Here is a 7751-nt window from a genome sequence, read left to right as displayed (position 1 = left end):
CTTTTTGTATTCCTTCCTTGCGAGGAGGAAACTTTGGAAAGGTCCAGAAAAGGAGCAATGTTCAGTCCTCATGCCACAGCACGGTTTCCTCCTTGAACGTTTCCATGAGAAGGTCATTAAGTGGGACCAGAGCTGTCTAGGAGCACCTGGAGGCTGGAAATCCCTTCTCCCTACCTGTCAGGGCGCAGCTCACATGTCATCCATCTGGCGGGCCCAGGACGTGTTTAATGAAGCCGATCTGGATCAGTGCAGAGCGGGGTTTCGGCCATTTTCCAAGCCCCCTAACATGCTTGGGAAATGTGCCCATTTTGGCAAGGAATCCAGTCCTTGCTGTGGTTTTATTTTTAAATAAACCCTTTAAACTTTTTTTTAGTTACTTGTTCTATTGAATGCTCTTTTAATTATTTAAATCAATTCAATCAGAACTTATTGCAAATCTATTCCATGCCAGGCCCGGCTAGAGGATGCAAAATAAAAAAATAAAATAAAAGATGGTAAGATACTGCTGCAGGAACTTGAGGAACTAAAAAGAGGCAACACGCCCATGAGTCATGCCAGGATGAGGCAGACTTCCAGTTCTATAAAGGGGCCAAACACAAAACGACAGCAAGTCAGACAAAGGAAACAGTCCTACACATGGATAAGGAGTTCACAGCTGACACAGCCCTGTAGAAACCCATCGTTCAATCCTCTGGCCAGCCAATGTTTACTGAGAAACTATGTGCTGTTTGCTAGGCGTAAGGTCCTGGGAATTGGGAGGTCAATAAGAGACATAATTCCTTTCCTCAAGGGATTCTCATGACAAGTTAGAGAATGAGTAAGTCAGTAAGTTAGTTACATATCATTTGCTGTGGACGCCGAGAATCAAATGAACAAGACACACTGGTAGGAAAAACAGAGGTAGGTGGTACTGGGTCCCTAATTTAGGAAAATGGTGAAAGAAGTTCTTGTTGAGGATGTGATTGTGGTAGAGAGGTGAAAATAGAGGAAGAGCCAGTCATTTGGGAAAAAATAAAAAACAGGTGGAAGGCTATTCAAGACACCGAGAAGGCCTTAAAAGAAGATGACTTTAAAGTTATCAATAAAGTCTCAAAAAACCACTGTGGCCAGAGAATGGGAGCAAAAATCAGGGTGCCGTGTGATGATGTGTCCCTCCTATATTAGCTCCTGATTTTCCGTGGGCCCATGCTCGGGCTGGGCTGTTGGCATGGGGCTGACCCCACGAATTCCTCGGGATGGACACTGAGCAGGTTCATGGTCAACCGGAGAGAGTGACCGGTTCTGAGATTGCCACTGAGTGTCAGATCTGGGGACGCTGGCTGCAACCTAAGAAAAAGGAAAATAAAATGAACAGAGAAACTTTTCCCTGAGGTTGCTATGTTGGTAGGCTAGAGAACAGGAGCTGTCAGGAGCCACCGAGGTGGAGAGAAAGACAGAGACAGAGACATAGAGAGAAAAAGACAGAAACTTCGTCCCGAGCACATGGTTTGCTTTGAGTCCCAGACTCAGTTTTTCCTGAGTTAGTAACATGAGTTTCACTTTATACTTAAAGCTGGTTTAAGGTGGGTCCTTGTCTTTTTAAGCAGTGAGTCCTGGCAGATAGTGTGAACACATTATGCTCAAAGAATAAGCCCAAGGAAAGGGCCTGCCTTATCTGAGAAGCAGGCAGTGGGCAGCTGGCAGTCTGCTGCGCGTGTGGTTCTTTTGAACTAAGTTATGGCATCGCTAAAGACAGCTGAGTGGGCTGTCCTTAACTCCTGAGGCTGAAGCAAAATCTATCAACTACTAATGTCACACTATTAACTGGAAATTATTCTGGCCTGAAATTCCATCACTTTAATAATAAAAATAATCTTAGACTCTTCAATATGAACATGTACAGTGTACTTTCAGTGAAGGGACTGGGTAGTATGAGGAGTAGAGGGAAATGTCCAATTCCTATTGCTCTGAATGACAGGGATACAATTTGGGGTCCTGGATGGTCCCACGGATAGTAAGTTAGAAGTACAGGATGGGAAGCTGGTGGTACCCACACAACTATATAAATGTCAAGTAAATCTGTGTTGATTACTAGATGTCCCCCCTCCATAAATAATTTTAGAGCTCGCCACTATTTCAAGGATTGTGCCAGATACTTAGGATTCTGTAAAAGAAAGTCACTGTCTTAGGCTGGATCTCTGGAGAAGCAAGAGGCCCTGTCTTTCTTCCAAGGAGAAGTTGGTGCTTTCGAACTCTGACCTTGAGATTCGAGCCCCAACAGGTAACCACAATACCACCAGGACTCGTGCGTGTGTGTGTGTGTGTGTAAATAGATATATATAGACAGATGTACTGATAGATAAATAGAGATAGAGAGAGATTTGTAGCAAGAAATGGCTTACACAGTTACAGAATTGTGCAGTTGTGGTCCAAGTTCAGGCAGGTTCCAAGTCCATGCGTAATCTATTAAATGGAGACTTCTCCTGACTCAATTAGTTTCAAAGGTTGATGGACCCAATATTGCCAGGAAGACTATAGGCAGATGAATTCAAGGTCAAAGGATCTGAGGTCAGAGGGTCAGGCATGTGACTGGAGAAGAGAATGAATCCAAGGTTGGTAGGTCAAATGGCAGGCCACTGATGGCTCCCCGTATCAGCAGACAATATGGTAAACCGTGGGCTCAAGTCCAAAGAGCCAGAGGTTCATGAGTCAGATGCAAGATCAAGACCCAGAAGAAAATAAGCAAACTTGTCCAGATTTTCCACTTAAGTAGAAAGAAGGCCACACTCCCAAGGAACCATTGTTTCAAATTTATTAGGGCTGTGGCCAATAGGTAGCATGGTGATAAATAGATAAAATATTGAAATTATCGAGAATTTTGACTTGCTTTTATCCATAATCAATGCTCATGGAAGCAGTAGTCAAAAGATCAAGTGAGTCACTGCATTGCATTGCATTAGGTAAATCTGGTGCACAAGACCTCTTTAAAGTGTTGAAAAGCAAGAATGATACTTAGAGGACTAAGGTGCACTTGACCCAAGCCATGGTATTTTCAATTATCTCATATGCATGGGAAAGTTGGAATTTGAATGAGAAAGACTGAAGAAGAATCAGTACATTTGAATTATGGTATTGGCAAAGAATATTCAAAGTACCCTGGACTACCAAAAGAAGAAACAAATCTGTTTTACAAGGAGAGCCAGACTACTCTTTGGAAGCAAGGATGGCGAGACTTCATCCCACGCCAGAGCAGACTCTACAGCACCTAACAACAACAATCCATTCTAATATTCTTACAGAAAAGTGTTGTCTGCACACAGCAGATCCCATTGGAGAGTTGACTACATTGTGTTGGGTCACCTTCATGGAATTACCAGGCCTAAATCCCTAAGCCACTGAGACTCTTGGCTTGGCCAAGCTGACACAAAATCTACAACAGGGCTAAAGAAATGTATAGGTTGGATTGGAAAGGACACTGTTGTGGCGAAAGTTATACATCACTATTGTATTACAATATAGTGATTGAGGTAATGCTATCATTGGGTCCCCTTGAACTGATTGCAATCCATAGTAATCCTGTGTGACAGTACAGCTGTCTCACGGGGTTTTCTTGACTGTAATCTTTATAAAAGTAGATCATGAAGTCTTTCTCTGGGTAACTTAAAACTCCCAACCTTTCTCACTACACCAGTGGACGACCAGGGTGTGGTGACTCCAACAGTTGCAGGGCGGCTCATAATGATGGTTATGCTCCAGTATTTCTGCATCTCAGTACCAGGAGAGCACTACTTCCCTTGGGGGGAAAATACATAGATATTTTTTTATCTTGAAATCTTTTAACTGGCTCCTTTGACAATTGTCTTAGGTCGAGTCCTCTACAAAAGCAAACTCAGACAAGTCCATATATGTATATACAGAGAAATTTATACCAGGAACGTGGTTCACACAGTTGTAGAAATGGGCAAGTGTCAAGTCGATGGGTCAGATGTTAGGCTGGAGATTTCTTCTGACTCCCGTAGTTCTGGGGGCTAAGGAATCCAAAGTCAACAAGTCGGACGGCAGGCCACTGACAACTCCTAGGTAGGCTGTTGGCTGAAGTCCAAAGAACCAAAGTCAATGATTCAGAGGCAAGGTCCAAACTTAGCAAAAATATACCCAGCTTTTCTACAATGTCCATTTATATTGGAACAAGCTACCCCCGCCCGAAAGGACACATTATTTCCATTGATTGGATGAGATTGTGATCTGAGTGAGCATGCTGCACCCCACCCTAATTTTCTAACTGATTGACTGCTCATAGTAGAGCTCATCGCAGAAGCGATTACATTATATGAGGTCTCTTTATGGGGGATTATTAGGTCTTAGTCGCCAAACTACTGAGAATCCTAGCCCAGTAAATTTGACTCGGAACCTAACTATCACGTGGGTTAGTGTATTTTCAGCAATATGTGTGTTCATTGTATCACATTAGGCACAAATATGACTTTACAAATGTCTTTCTTTAAAGAATATGTATTGTTTCAGGAGATACGTACAGGTGCCAAAATGACAAGGGGTGGACGAATGTTTAGTCTCAGCTTGACTGGACCAGAATTCTCGGTAGTTTGGCAGTTACGACTTGGGAACCCTCCATGACAAGATTTCCTGGAGGGTATGGCCCGCAGCAAGAATAAGTTGACAGTGTGGAAATGTTTACTTGGTTTTGCTTTGTTTACTTGGGACTTGAGCCAGTAGCCTGCTGTGCAGCCTGCTCATCCAGTCTGCCATTTTGCCTGCCACATAGATTCTGCCTCTGTGTTCAAATCCTGTCAATCTTGGGTTCAACAACCCCTTTAGCTAAGTAAATCCAAGGAATCCTCCAGGCTGACATCTGATATATAGGCTTAGAATTTGCTCACCTCTGCAACTGTGTGTATACATACAGCTACTTCACTGGTTTTGCTTTTCTATAAAACTCAGCCTAAAGTAAAGACCATCTTTAATAATTCATTCGAGAAAAATGTTGCTGAAGATCATTCAAAATTGAACAAGGAATTGCCAGAAATTCAAGTCAATTCAAAATAGGATGTGCAATGAGGGATATCATATGGCTCTTATCTGAAATACCAGAAAGATGTTTATCTGTGTCTTATGGGATATGCAAAGGCATTGGTTAATATGAGTAACACCTCCATATAAAAAACACAAATATCCTCATAACTAGGCCAACAAATAACATCACAATAAAAAAAGTGTGAAGTTGTCAAGGATTTCCTCTTACTTGGACCACAATCAATACTTTGGGAAGTAGCAGTCAGGACATCAAATGACACATTTCATTGGACAAATCTGCTGCAAAAGAGTTCTTTGAGGTGTTCAAATCACTTTAAAAACTAATGTGTGCCTGATGTAAGCCATGATGTTTTTGATTGCCGTGTTCACAGGCAAGCTCAACAACAAATAAGGAAGAATTAAGAATTGATGCCTTTGAATGATAGTAACTGTGAAGAAAAATAATGTACCCTAGTCTGACAGAAGAATAAATAACTCTTGGCTGGAAGAAGTACAGCCAGAATGCTCCTTAGAAGTGAGTATGGTGAGACATCATCCTTTGTACTTTGGACATGTTATCAGGAGGCACCAGTTCATGGGGAAGAACATTGTCTTAGCGCAGGGTTCTTAGAATGAAGCAAAGCCAGTGTATATAGAAGAGGGTGTATACCAAGATAATGGCTCACACAGTCGTAGAAGTGGGCAAGTTCCAAGTCTGAGGTTCAGATATAGCTGCAGTTTTCTCCTGATTCACTAGTATTGGCCAGGATCAGTAAGCAATACAAGTAATTGGGCCAAGACCAAAGTCAGATGTAGGGATCCAGACACAGGAAGAAGTCACTAAACTTTTCTAAATGACCTTCTGAAATAGAAAGCAGATTACACCTTTGAGGAGATCCTATGGAATTCCTAGGTCTTAATTGCTAAACCAGTGAGAATCCTGGCCCAATCAAATTAAGACAAATCCTTAACCAACACAGACATTGTTCTTGGTAAAGTAGAATCACCCTCAATGAAATGGGTCGACACCGTGGCTGTAGCAGTGGGCTCAAAGCCAGCAATGGTCATGAAGATGGTGCAGGGCTAGGCAGTGTCTCATTTTCTTTTTTACTAGGGCTGATATGAATCAGAGCCCACTCAATGACAGCTAACACCAGCAAGAACTCCATGTCCAGAACATAGGTCAGGTTCAACCATTTACTAAGCCGCATTATAAAATGATCAGAAATAACCTTCCTTAGTCTCGATACTGATGTAGTAAGACCAAACTATAATTTTACAATAAAAATACATTTTTTCCTGAAGTATATGATCTTAGATTTTTATAGGTCATGAGAGCGATTTTGACACTGATAAAATGTAAGAGCTGAACATTTAACCTATCTTGCTTCTGTGCTGGGCTATCAACTCTTTAGAAAGAGAGGCTTTAGATTAAAAAAATAAAACTGTTTAATTTATGGTTCTTGCCTTTTCTAGAGGCCATTGTCTCCATACCTGGGAAAAGACAGGCTTAGGGCAGTCTACTTAGTGGTAACTCACGGAACTCACCACCAGTGATTGGGGTGATTCCGATGCATAAGCGAACTCTTATTCTGGTAGGCAGTCCTCTTTGTAGATTGATAACTCTATTCTTTCCTTTCCCCTTCAAAATCAAAAATGTGTTCTGCCTTATATAGTGACTCTATTGAGACTCATCTGGATGATGAGAATCAAATACAAATATATTAAGCAATAAGTATCAAGCTTAGGTTTTCTAGAAATCTATAGCATCAATAATACTAAAGTAAATACAACTTCCGAAACCAAACTCACTTCCACCGAGTCAATACTGACTCGTAGGCACCCTGTAGGTCAGGGTGGAACTGCCGCTGTGGGAATCGGGACTGCAACTCACACCTGAGCAGGAGAGCGCAACGCTCTCCATGAACTGGCTGGTGGTTTCAAACTGCCAACCTTGCAGTTGGCAGCCCAGTGAATAACGATTTCTCCAAGAGCGATTCCTTTCTTGGTCTTGATTGACGTGATGTTATGCTGTGGCAATTTCCAGGGGCATTGCCATTTGGTTGGAATAAGAGTTCTACTAATCTGAGCTAAATTAATTAGAAGAGAGTAATTTCAGATACTTTTTTCACATGCTAGATTTCTTTGGTTACAATTGTGAGTAAATACTGTATAATCTCTTTATTCCTAGTTCTTTATATGGAATACCCAAAATTCTAGTATTTGAGGGAAATTTTTACCCTTAGCTTTCCAAACTGTGACCCTAGTTTGGAAACCTAACACTCAGAACATTGTAGCACTCTTAAAGCCAATCTTGTGCACTTTGATGGTTGGTTTTGGTCAGTCTATACAGGTACCAGGGAACCTTCTGAACCTCAGAGCCAGGCCTTGGATGAGGACAGCTAGTGCTTTGCACAGGTGTTCTTGTTTGTGACAAAGGACACATTACGTCTCCGAAAAGACTCATTTGCTTGCCTTTTCTCATGACTTCTATTTCAAGGTCTTCTCTCCCTAATTAGCCTCCCAAATGGACTGTTTAATGCATAACTAATCTTGAACTTGCTCTTTTCTGTGACTGAAGAGAAAATTGCGCTTCATTTTGTTGAGCTATGGCGCCTATGTTGCACATTTGTCAATGACTGATATTTTAGAATTCTAGATGGCAGCTGTTCAGTTTCCTCATTGGCAATATTAGATTGGGAATTACTAATGGTGAATATATAAACCCTCTTTAATATGTA

The sequence above is a fragment of the Tenrec ecaudatus genome, chromosome 2, assembly GCF_050624435.1.
Source record: "Tenrec ecaudatus isolate mTenEca1 chromosome 2, mTenEca1.hap1, whole genome shotgun sequence".
Taxonomy (NCBI): Eukaryota; Metazoa; Chordata; class Mammalia; order Afrosoricida; family Tenrecidae; genus Tenrec; species Tenrec ecaudatus.
This window is presented reverse-complemented; position numbering follows the sequence as displayed.